Raw genomic sequence first — 12,510 nt, 5'->3', positions numbered from 1 at the left:
GGAAGAGCTGTGAATGAAACAGTGAAAATGGAGGACTGGAATAGAGTGCTATTATAGGATTTTAGTGTGGGAGTCACACAATAAAACTGAACGCTTTCAAATGATTACCATGACAGCAGTTTGCAGGATCAGCTTGGGGGACAGACTCAATGTGGGAGAAACAGGATGCAGTCAAAGAGTAAGGCTCTTGAAAGTGGTGTGTAATATATTTATCATGTCATTTTTCAGGTAGAATATGGTTGCCTATAGCAGATAGGTTGCCAACAGTCAGAAAGGTCTCCAAATTAGTGTAAAGAAGGATAAAGTAGTGTTGGGTATTAGAAAGCTCTGTGAAGTTTTAATTAAGTGCTTTGTCTGGATCCATCAGAGACCACCCCTCACTCTCCAGTGAAGTTGCTTATGATATCCTTGGATGATAAAGGATGTAGAGGAAGAGAAGCAATGATGATTGTACTAGTAAAGACCATTTGACTTGTTGAATGGAATAGGTAGATAATTAGGTATGCTGAGGGTGTGTAGGATGATAAATATTGAGGAAAATATTCAGCTAATAAGTTAGGTAAAAAGCAAATTAGGCATTTCATAGCTGTTGCTGCTTTTCCTTTTGTCTCCTTCCTCTTGACAGGTGGCTTAGAACTTTGAGGAGGGAAAGTTGCAGGAGATACATTATTCTGGCAATACCTCTAAGCCACATAAAGCCTTGTTCAAAGAGAATTACTTCTTGAATTAAAGACAAAAGTACAGTTTTGTTTTTTCTCTTTAGCCCAAGGTAAGGAGTTACTGTTTCTGTTTCCTTATCTCTTCCCCTACTTCCCCTCCATTACTGGAGTCTGGCTCATGGCTTTCTTTCTACATACACAGCCACCTAATAAAAGCATTCAGCTTTAGAAGTTTAAGGGTGTTTAGAGTAAGCAGAAGAGATAAAGGGACCTTCCTCCACTCCATTTCACCCACCTAAGTTTACAGAGCCTTAAAACCAGAAAGTCCTGAATGTTTATCGTCAACATGGTGCTTTGCATTCTGCCTTGTATTATGCTATTTTTGCACTTGTTTTCTCATCCTTAGTAAATTCAAGCTACCTGATGGAGGGACTGGATGTTAATTCCTCTTGTATCCTCCACTTCCACCCCATCTAGCATAGGGGTGAACTCCTTGAAAACATAAATGCTGTCTCTGAAGTACTTCCCTTGCACCAAATACAGTGTTGGTTAGTAAGTAGGTCATGATAAAGATCATGCAGTAAAACTGATTTCTGGTAAAATGAATTTAAGTACTTTTCATTAACATTTTATAGACATTTTTACTCTATGAGAACAGTGAGTAATAAAACATGCTAGTGTTTATTTTTGTTTACTTAAGTCAGGAATTACATGAATTACATGTCAATCAAGACTCACAGCATCTGGGTCCCTCTGAATAAGTGCTATATAAAATATTTAATAAAGAAAGGATAGTCTAACTGTCCTGGGAAAGGAACAATTTCCCCTGATAAATAAAAGCTAATGATTAATTACTTTAACATGAATTTCAGACACTCTGTTTAAGGTCCTAGGACATGTAATAGGAGAGAAAATAAGAATGTACATGTACAGAGAGAAATAAGAATTAAACTCTGCAATCGAAAGACATACTGGGACTTCCCTGTTGGTCCAGCGGTTAAGAATCCGCCTTTCGATGCAGGGGACGTGCGTTCGATCCCTGGTCAGGGAACTAAGATCCCACATGTCGCGGGGCAACTAAGCCCATGTGCCACAGCTACTGAGCCCGTGTGCCACAACTAGAGAGCTCGCACGGCACAATGAAGAGCCCTCATGCCACAAGAAAGGCCTGATGAAGCCAAATAAATAAATAAATATAAAAAAAAAATTTTAAAAGACGTACTATCCAGAAGGGGAGAAGAGATGAGTGTAAAATTAACCACAGTGCTATGAGGTCGTCTTAAATAAATTGCAATGTGGCAATTGAGCTGAGGCTTTAAGTACTTGGAGATGTTTTCCCTCTGATTACTTGTTCTAAGTTGACAATTTGGAAAATATAGAAAAGCACAAGGAAGTGAAGAAAAAAAAGCACACGTAGTTCTCCCACCAAGAGAGAACCACTATTAACATTTTAGTATATTTTTTCTTACATGCTTTTTGGTTTTGCTTTTTAAATCTGCTTAAAGCAATATATGCATATGGCAAATAAAACAGTACCGAAAGGCATACCAACGAAAAAGGCAAAAGGTTCGCTCTCCAAATGTATGTCAAAATAAATTTCTAGGCCCAAGATGGCGTCGCTCCTGCTGGGGGTGTCACATCAGCAAACCAAAACTTCATGTTCCTGTAAAGGCTCAGCTTGACCAGAAACGCAGTACATCCAGTCAGCCAATCCTCAAACGCCATATTTCTGGGCTCTATACTTATTTCCTTGTTCCTTAATCTTTCTAAATAAGGTCATATTCCCAACCCCAGCCAATCCCGCCCTGATTGCCTTGCAGCTTCTAATGCTGCATAAAACTCACTCTTGCTCAAACTCCCTGGGGGAGTGCTCCATGGCTTGTGAGTCACTGTACTCTTCCAACCATGGATTGTTTTCCTTTGAGTAAAGGACATTAAACTCGTTACTAAATTGTCTTAATTTTATCCTTTGACAGGTAAGTTTCCTTGTGAACCTCTCTGAAATTCAGAATTAATTCAAAACTAATGCATACAACTGTATTCACATATGCATATATTCCTTAAAATGTATACAGATGGCATCACATTCTCTAGATAGTGTTCTGCATCTTGCGTTCCCTAACTACACAAAGAAATATCTTTCATTCCTAGCACAGCTGGTCCTATTCCATTGCGTGCATGGCTGCTATAATACAACCAGAGGGACTGCAGTGCAGACGATGCCAGTAGGTGGGGGACGGGCCATTTCAGGGTGAGGGGAATTAAGGGACCAGATTTCGGGGACGGGCAGGGGAGAGCTAGCCGGATAAGCCAATTTGGTTGACATGTAGGGTATTAGTGAGATGATTTGGGGCCAGAGGATGGGTGCTGTAGTATATTCCAGGCCAGCATTTTGGACTTTCTTTACCTTTTGTGGTGGAGAGGTAAGGAAGTCAGTTGTTTTGACCGAGATATGGGTTGTCTGAAGAAGGGCTTGACAGGCTGAGAAGTGTCCAGGAAGGAGCTCTAGGGTTGGAAAAACTGCAGGGCTGGTTAGTTTTCTGGTCTTTAGTGCCCCCTCCCCAATCTAAGAAAAGTGTTTTCTTTATCCACACCGCAGGACAGAGAACTAACTTAGAGAGCTTTTCCTTTTACCTATGCCCAGGGCAAGGGCGGATCCTTCCAACCACTAGCAAACAAAACCCAGCAATCCTTCTCCACCCTTCCCCCGCTCCGCCGCGGGAATTCCGAGATCTGGGCGGGCCTTCTACTAGGCGCTCTGAGGAGCACAGATAGGATCCCGCGGCCGCCAATCAGAACTTCCGGATACCCGGATGTGAAGCGGTGCGCGGTACAAAGGCAAGTTTCCACCCAGCTCTCCGTCAGGTACAGTGGCCAATAAGCATTTCTCAGGTGATAAATGACAGGAAAAATGACCAGTTACAAACTAGTTTCTCTCACGCATGTGGAAATTCGCTAGGTTAGTCTAACCCACTCCTAATTATAATTGGATAGAATTGTGAGGAGCTGTAAAACTGTCTAATTAGAAGCGGGAGCTAGAAAAGTCGCAGCCAATAGGAGGATTCCCAGGAGTGGGGCGGGGGTTAGGCCTTCGCCTCGGCGGCAGAGGAGACGCGGGGGCCATTTTGTGAAGAGGCGAAGGCTGAGCTGTTGCGGCAGCGTTGCGGACCTCGAGCAGCAGTCGGCTTCTCGGCGTAGAACTCGGGAGTAGGAGATTCAGAATCGAATCTCTTCTCCCTTCCCCCTCCTGGTAAGTGGAGGGGGCGAAAGCTGGGGAGGCACTGGGTTTCTCGGGGAACGCGAGGGGGTGTGGGAGAGAAGACGAGGGAACCCTTCCCTCGGTAGAGTACGTAGGCCCCCATTTATTTTATTTGCTTTGGGGGATTAGGTCTTACGCGCGCGAGAGTTTTATAGGCCTCAGCCCTTGCGTAGATTTTTAACCTAGTGTCCTCTAGGCCACAATCGGCAGGGGAAATGTCCCTTTTCTTTTTCGGTCTCCTGCGTTAACGGATGCTGTCCTTTCATTTTCTATGAGAGGACGAAAGGGACGATCGAGATGCTCATTAATGTAGTTCAAGTTAATGTAGTGTCGATGCCTCCTGTTAAATTTAAATATTGAGCGGGGGGTGGGGAAGCGTTATCAAGCAGATATTTATTGTACCGCAAGCTTCTAAATTCTGGAGGGCACCTCACGGTTTAAGAATAGTAAATATTATAACAATAGATTTAATATTTTACTGATTTATTTTATTTTACTCCTTTCTGAAGAAATGATGGACCTCGAAATATTTATTTTCAATTTTATTTTTTTAAATTGTAATCTCATTTACGTATTAACATTAATAATTAAAGGTGGCTTTTTATCTGCAGGTTACAAATCACTTGAAATATATAAGTTAGTGGAACTTGCTTGAGGTGGGTATTACTATCTTTCTCAGACAGGAACCGAGGCGTGAGTGTTGATTGCCAGGGTCATATTAAATCAGTAGCAGAACTAGTAAGGAATTTGGCCACCAGCTTAAGTCAAGTGGCTTTACCTATTGGAATAGTAGGTATTAAAATTACTATATTTGAATCTTTACAAGAACCTAATTACAACAACACTAACGGTAACTGGAAATTCCCTAATTATCTTGGGAAAATGTTAAATTACGAGAATTGCGTTTATTATTAATGTAACGTCCTAAGGTGATAAAGTTTGACTTTCAGGATATTTTGGCATTAATTTTCCAGACCATCCCAACTTAGGCAAAAATGCATAACTATATGCTTTTTTAAAGCAAGTATTACAGTGCTTACTACTTACTAGGTCCTGAAACTTTACTAAAGTTTTTTGCCAAGTTCGTAGAAATTACGTAGGTTTATAAGTGGTATCACAATCACTTATCCAAGAAATCGCTTTTTTAAATCCTTGTCTAAGATTTAGTTGCTTTTATTTTTCATAATGTGTTACTGTCACAAAAAGTAATATTATTAAGTACAGTTTAAACCAATACTGTGGGGTAAATTCACGCTGTAGGGAACGTTTTTGATAGAAACTAAAAGTACTCTTATTCTACATAGCTATGCATTTGTTGACCCCTCACCATGTAGATATTGTAATAGGGATCAAAAGCATTGCCTTTAAAAAGAAAAAGCCTAAGTATATTATTACATGGACTTAAAACTAAAGTTAAGTGCAGAACTGTTAGAGGTGAGACAAGGGCAGTGACTGGTTAATTTAGGAAACCATACACCTAATAGATATATTGTTGGCAAATAACGAGGAATGTAAGAAATTAGTATTTAAGAACAACTATTGATGGGAATTGAAATTAACTGAAGAGCACTTCTCTTGCCTTGAGATGTTAGAAATATGGATTCCTTAGGATCAGCATGTACCAAGGTAACACTTCCTTTGATTTAATATTCATCTGGAATGATTTGGCCACAAAATTAATACCTGAAACAATTCTAGATTTGATTTCAAATAGATAGGCATTAGTAACATTTACATGTTCGTTGGAGAGAGGAAGGATTTAAGAAGGTTGAGTAAGTTACAGATCTTCTGACCTTTTTGTGTTTCCCATGCTCATGCCTCGGGAGTGCCTGGTGGTGTTTTGCTGTTCCTTTGTAAACACACCTTATTATTTGTGATTAGGTCTCTAGAGTGTTTCACATAGCGTTGGACCTTGTTTTGGATGGAATTGCTGTTAGAAACAAGCAAGGAATAAACTCCAAAACAGCTAGTAATTCTAATCTTAAATATTGATTATATTAACTGGTGGATGTGTGAGATTTAAGTGGTGAATGTGACGGTTGAAAGAACCTTGGCCTAGGAGTTAAGAGAACTGGATTTTTCCCACCCTGTTCATTATTACCTGACAGGCAAATCAGTTAAACTTTCTGGAATGCAGTTTTATACTTATAAGGGGGCTTATGCATTTTACCTGTTTTAATTTCTACTTTCTGTAACTCAAGTCATTTGTTGCCAGAAGGCTAAAGGTGTACAGAAACAGTTTTATTATTGACAGTAGTTTTTGTATATTAGTTATTACTGGTAACTGCCTTAACAGTATCTGTCTTCAAGTAATTTTATTAGTTATCTTTGAGGAGCATTATGTGGTCATACTTAATATGTACTGATTCGTTCTCATTGGGATTAGGGAAGTTTAAGGTTTTGTACATAATAGATTTACTAGAGAACTGACTTTGGTGTGACAACTGCATGTATTCTCTTAGATATTGGAAATCTGGGGTTTATAAAGGGGAAAAGGATTACTATAGGGTTTTATAGTATATAGCATTTACTATGATATGTTATAATGTTCTCGTATTTATTTTGTATCGATCTTAACTAGAGGATAGAGATTCCTTATTAAACTCTACACAGTTCTTAAACATGAGCAGACATTAGAATCAACCGGGGGCTGGTTAAAACAGATTGCTGGGCTCTCCACCACTACTTTCTAATTAAGTAAGCCTGGGGTAGGCCCTGCTAATTTGCATTTCTAATAAGTGCCATGTGATGCTGGTTGGCAGCCCTTACTTTGAGAATACCCCTTTAGAAGAAGGATCCAAATCTCCCAGGGATTTGACAAAGTATAAACTAGGTATACTGCTAATTGCAAAGATTACAGTTAGGTGCTAAAGTTAGTTGGTCACTTTTATGAGTGGTAGCTCATCAACTTAACATCTTGGGAGACAGCTTCTTGATTTTGAAAGACATAAATGTTTTCACATTAGCTGCTGCGTTTTTTTTTTGTTGTTTTTTTTGTTTTTTTTGTTTTTTTTTTGCGGTACGCGGGCCTCTCACTGTTGTGGCCTCTCCCGTTGCGGAGCACAGGCTCCGGACGCGCAGGCCCAGCGGCCATGGCTCACGGGCCCAGCCGCTCCGCGTCATGTGGGATCCTCCCGGACCGGGGCACGAACCCGTGTCCCCTGCATTGGCAGGCGGACTCTCAACCACTGCGCCACCAGGGAAGCCCAGTTGCTGCTTTTTAAGCTTATGTCTTGTAACACTGGTGCAAAGGATTTGTTTGTAGATGAGCCGCAGTTACATAACATATCCTGAAATTTTTGAGTACCAGGTTCAGGCTGTGACTCCAAAGACGAAAATTGAATGTTTCACCATAACTGAACATCCCTAACAGTTACTCAGAGGAGATAACATTCAAATAATGTACGTTTTCTATGTACATTTAGTTTAACATTTTGCACAATTTAACACATCAGTCTAAGCATAAAAGTAACTTACATGTCATGCCTAAACTGGTCTGCTACTAAAAAATTTACAGTTATAATTTTAGAGTTACAGTACCTGTTGCTGTTATCATTCATATGTAATTGACTCAAGCAACACCTTCTAAAAGCGCAGCTTAAAATTTTTTAGTTTACTGACATTTGAAAAGGAGAATAAAATCTCATGACTGGATATTGAACCGCAAGTATGATCATTCTTACCTGCTCAAAGACCTGCAATCTAATTGCAAATCTTGTTGTAGCTGATGAAACACCCAGTCTGTCGTGGTGGTGTTATGTATCAGATTCGTAGAATTCCTATCTTGGAATTAGCTGTATGTTCTAGTTTATAAACAGTGGGACCACAGAAATAAATTCTTTAAGGACCATAATTTACTTTTCATCTGTTTTATGACACTAAATATTCAGTAGCCATAATAATCTTTTTTCCTTCATTTGATTTTTTTTCATTCTGTTATTGAGAGTGTTAATGTGCTCCTTATTTAAATCATCTTTCCCCCTGATAGGTTCTGTCAGGTCTTTTGGTTTGACCACTCACTGGTTTTGAAACTAGATGTCATTTCTAGTATGTATCTTCAGGGTAGACCACTCCCCTTCAGTTTGTATCATAGTAAAAGCTACATGGACTTAAAACCCACTAATCTGCTTCATAATCTTGATGTTTGACATTTGCTCACTTCTTCATCTCTGCTGACATGGTTTTTCTATATTTTCTTTGCCCAAACTGCTGATTATCAAATTGAATGTTCGAATGTGGACCTTTTTTTGAGACCCTTAAGGGAATACAGGTGCATATTTAGTCAACTTTAGGCACCTGCTGACATTGAAGAATTGTGAGGACAGTCACTGGTAGAGGCGATGATTCTATAGAAGCTGTCCCCATCCCAGTGGGATGTACGCTTTACCAAAATGTGTTAGATGCAATGGACAGATGTTTCTGTCTTGGGGGTTTAGGGCACAACATTTCTGAGGAACTCTGACTCAATCTGTCCCTTCTCCTTTCACAGGGCAGCAAGGCGAACCCCATCCCTACTCACTGGAGCTCAGCTTTGATTTTTAACCTCCCTTCCCCACCCTTCCAGAACACACACATTCCCATTCCAAAACTGATTTTATAAAGACATTTTAAACATAATGATGCAACTTGGTGTGCACTACGGCAGATTTACAGGTGTTTTTTTTTTAATTGTTTCCAAAAACGGGACTTGGATTTAAGATGTAATTTTTAAATTTCTATTTCTATTTTTTCTGCAGCAGTTGGGTAGGAGGAGGAGGAGCCTTTTAGCCTCTCATAAACTGACCTCTCAACTTCCTCGTGTATTTTTAAGTTTGATTGATGATGTGGAAAGGGCTTTGCTTGTCTGCTACTGAGAACTTTACCCTTGCGGTTTTTGTGGAAACTGCTTTTGGAAAGAGAAAAGAAATGAACTTTATTGACTTGACATTTTTGCACCTCCCGTTTTTCTAATCTGGGCTATTTTTATTTTTGTTTTTTTACAGTGAGATTTTTTTGATCTTCAGCTACAGTAAGTTATTCCATTTTTGTTTTTACATTTTTCCTGACTTTCCGCTGATTTCCTTTTTATTGTTGTTACTAGTTACTATTATTATTTATTATTATACTTAATGATGGTGATGATGATGATGATAATGACACTGATGATTTTTAACCGGATTAAAATCGAGTTTTTCTGAATGTTCATAAGAATTTCTCCGGCCTCCTGATTGACTTTGGAGTTTTGCATCTTGGGAGAGAAAGTGAAGGCATTAGCATTTTTAAGTGGATTGATCACATAAACCTTTTCTCTCCCAACCCCCCCCTCCCCCCCTCCCCACCCTCATCCCCTTCCCCACGCTCGAAAGAATTTTACTGGCTGTTAAGTCTGTGACCTTATTTTTCCTGATCTTTAACTTAACTGTTTTAGAGCATCTCTGGACGTCGTCTGTATTTTTAATTTTTTTATTTTTGTTTTTTTTATTTTTAATCTTTCATTTGTTAAATTTTTAAACTGTGCTGCAATAAAATGTGTGTGGTACTACTTAACACCTAAGTTGGTGATGGCATTTTCCCAGAAAGCCATCTCCCTCCTGTTTCCCTTGAAATCCCATCCTGCTTTTCCTGTACACTACCCCTCACAAACCACAAGCTGCAGCAACATGGATGCCCAGCCTGGAGCAGCAGCAGCCAGGATGACCTGGAGCCAGGGGGGCCTTCGGAACAGATGCACACCCTTCCTGGGTGATGGTAAGAGGTGTGAGGTCCACTTGGTTTCATTGGAAAGACTAGGAAATACACTGGTTTAAGTTTAGTTGATGTGGTGTAGGTGATAACTTCTACCTGGAAATGTTTGGGTTAAGGCTTTTGTGCGTATCTCAAGAGATGTTTCCTAAGGGAGACCACTTCAGGGTTTTGTAAACTAATGGAATTATGAGTGTCAAACTGGGGCTTGCTGAGAGTTTTTCATATATGGAAAGAGCAGCTGAAGTTCGCATATACTTTAGAATGAAGACGACTTGTTTTAATGATTAGCAACAAGACAGACATATTAGGTGGTACTTTTTCTTAGATTATTGCAAATCAGCAAAAATTTTCTGTCATTTAGAGTAATCTTCCTTGGGTCTGTGACAACAATTTTGGATTGTATTCTGTTTAGACTGTTTTTTATCATTAAAATTTAACATGAATCAGACCACAAGAAGCATGCTGTGATACTGAAATGCTATCTCACTGGAAGGTTTTTTTAAAAATAAAAAGATAAATAGACTTTTTAACCTCAGAAAGCAGGAAAATCTGTATAATCTCTGTGTCCAAATCAGGAAAGATCTGGGAGTGACCTCTTTTTCAGTGATGACTTGTGGCCCAGCTAGGTATTGGGGAATCCACTGTGTTCCCAAGGGTAATAAGAAAGAATGAATCTGGTCTATTCACAAGAAAAATGCAGAGATTAATAAGGATGTGGATAGCCAAGGAGTTGAGAATATTAGCAACCTGTAGTATTTTACTGACAACAGTGGAATATTTTGATAACTCACTTTAGAGTTGCTTTAATCGATTTTGAGCTGGGATGGGGCAGGGAGGAGAAGTAGAGTGATTTTTAAAGGTATATTTAGTTCTGTGGGTACTAGGGTAAATCACATTCTTGACTCCTTCCCTTGCTCATTCTGAAAGAGTAAAATCTAAAGTGAACACTGAAGGCAACCTCAAAGGAAAACAGAATGGGAGAAAGTTAAGTAAAATGTCCTGAGGTTATCTGGAAGAGGAATGGAAAATTTTCTTTTATAGGTCCAAGTTTTACTGATACCCTCTTTTGTATGAAAGCTGTTTCTGCCTCTCTGTTTCTGTTACTGTCATTGTGTGGCTGTTGTTCACTATAGGTTCAGCTTAATTTATTTCTTAATTTTACAAATCCATTATTTTATGGGTCACGTTCTTCTGGTTTTGGGGATGCAAAAAGGTATAATAGTTCTTCAGGGATTCATAGCCTTGTGAGGGAGACAGATGGATGAGATAATGTCACCATGTGATAGAGGTGGGCACAGAGGCTAGAGCCATGCAAAGGTGGGTACCTAATTGACTTTTTTAAGAGGTCAGGAAATGCTTTTAAGAGAAAGGGAGCTGAACTGAATCTTAGAGAGTTAAGGCCAGATTATAAAAGTTTTAATGCCATGCTAAGAAGTTTGTATTTTATCCAGAAACCAGTGGTGAACTGGTTGAAAGATTCTAAACTGGGGAGTGACATCAGATTTTCATTTTTAGAAATGTCATCTGATAGCAGTGTGGAAATGGCATAGAGGAGAATAAGATTGGAGTAGGTGATAAATAAGGAAGATACTAAAATAGGAAGAATAATGACCTGGCCTGGCCAAAAGCAATGGTATTGGGATTAGAAGGGGGTAAATTTAGGAGGATTTGGTGGTGGCTGTGATAGGAAGAGTGAGGGATTTGGCTGACGCCCAGGTTTCAAGTTAGAGATGTTTGTTCCTTAAACATTTGAGTGCTTATTCTGAAAATCACCATTAGACTTGGGCACATACAGATGAGCAAAACATACTGTCTCCTGCCCTCTTGAATATTATTGTAGACCATTGAGGGAAGAAATAAAGTGAATAGCACTTTCACAGTTTAGATCCTTGAAGGAAAAGAACAGAGTGAGATGATATTTAAGGGAACCAAATTTAGAATATGGAGGTGGGAGGGTGCTGCTAGCAAAGAGACCTTAAAGGAACTGATGTTGAAATTGAGGTCTGGAAGTAGATTATCTTACCTGAAAGCACAGGTATTGGGGGGGAAATCTTGGTCTCAGAGCAAGAAATACTACTGGAGAATAGTCACCAAGAATACATAGAGTAGCAGATGAAGTTGGAAAAGTAGGCAAGTATCAAGCATAGTGTACAGGTCCTTAAAAGGTCCATGTTAAAGATCTAGATTGTCTTGGGCACAATAGGAATCTGTTGAAGGACTTTGGAGAGATCTGATTACTTTCTTGGAATTTCCTTCAGGCTGTTGTGTGGGGAATGTTAGTAATGAGGACTAAGTGCAAGTAGGACTAAATAGGTTAGAAGACCTGTTATAGTAGGCCACTATCTGTTCACCTCTTGAAGAAAGTAGTAATCGCAGGCCTGAGGGCACTTGCCCTGGTTTTTCCAGATGCGTGTATTAATGAGCAAATGTAATGAGTTTGAAGAGGATAGGTTAGTTAGGCTTTAGGAAGTTACTAGTTATTTCTGCAACACCCCTGTTGGGTCAGACTTGACATAATAGCTTTCCTGTTTGAAAGGAAAAATGAAGTCGAAAAACTTGAATTTCTTCCTTTTGGAAGTAATAGTCTGGGCACTTACCATGTGTCCACCACTGTTAAAGTTCTTGTGTTAACTTAATCATCATCGTAACCTTATGTAAATATTATTGTCTTTCACGTTTTGGAGATGAGACTGTTGAAGCACAGAATTTAAATAATTTGCCCAAAGTTAGACACACTTAATAGATGGTGAGGCATGGATTCAACCCAGGCAGTTAAGCCTGCAGATTTCAACTCTTAGTCATACTAGACGGACTGTGCTTTACTTGACATGTGAAGTATTCTAGGAAAACAAATCTTTAATTTGGTTA

General features: G+C 39.4%; 1 protein-coding gene across 12 annotated transcripts in view; it reads left to right on the top strand.

The window, feature by feature from the left end:
• Positions 1-3,767: 3,767 nt before the first annotated feature.
• Positions 3,768-12,510, top strand: part of HNRNPC (heterogeneous nuclear ribonucleoprotein C) — a 47,206-nt gene continuing 38,463 nt past the window's right edge. For 3 of the 12 annotated variants that reach the window (XM_022587640.2, XM_022587633.3, XM_022587624.2), the window contains exons 1-3: positions 3,768-3,909; positions 4,530-4,574; positions 8,901-8,926. The gene's annotated coding sequence lies outside the window, so the exon portion shown is untranslated. The other 9 variants (XM_022587629.3, XM_089905674.1, XM_022587636.3 and 6 more) reach the window with 9 other exon arrangements.

The sequence above is a fragment of the Delphinapterus leucas genome, chromosome 2 (assembly GCF_059928025.1).
Source record: "Delphinapterus leucas isolate spDelLeu-1000000601 "Yukka" chromosome 2, BTC_Dleu_Yukka2, whole genome shotgun sequence".
Classification (NCBI taxonomy): Eukaryota; Metazoa; Chordata; class Mammalia; order Artiodactyla; family Monodontidae; genus Delphinapterus; species Delphinapterus leucas.
Note: the sequence above shows the minus strand (reverse complement) of the source record. Positions and strands in the feature narration are given on the sequence as shown.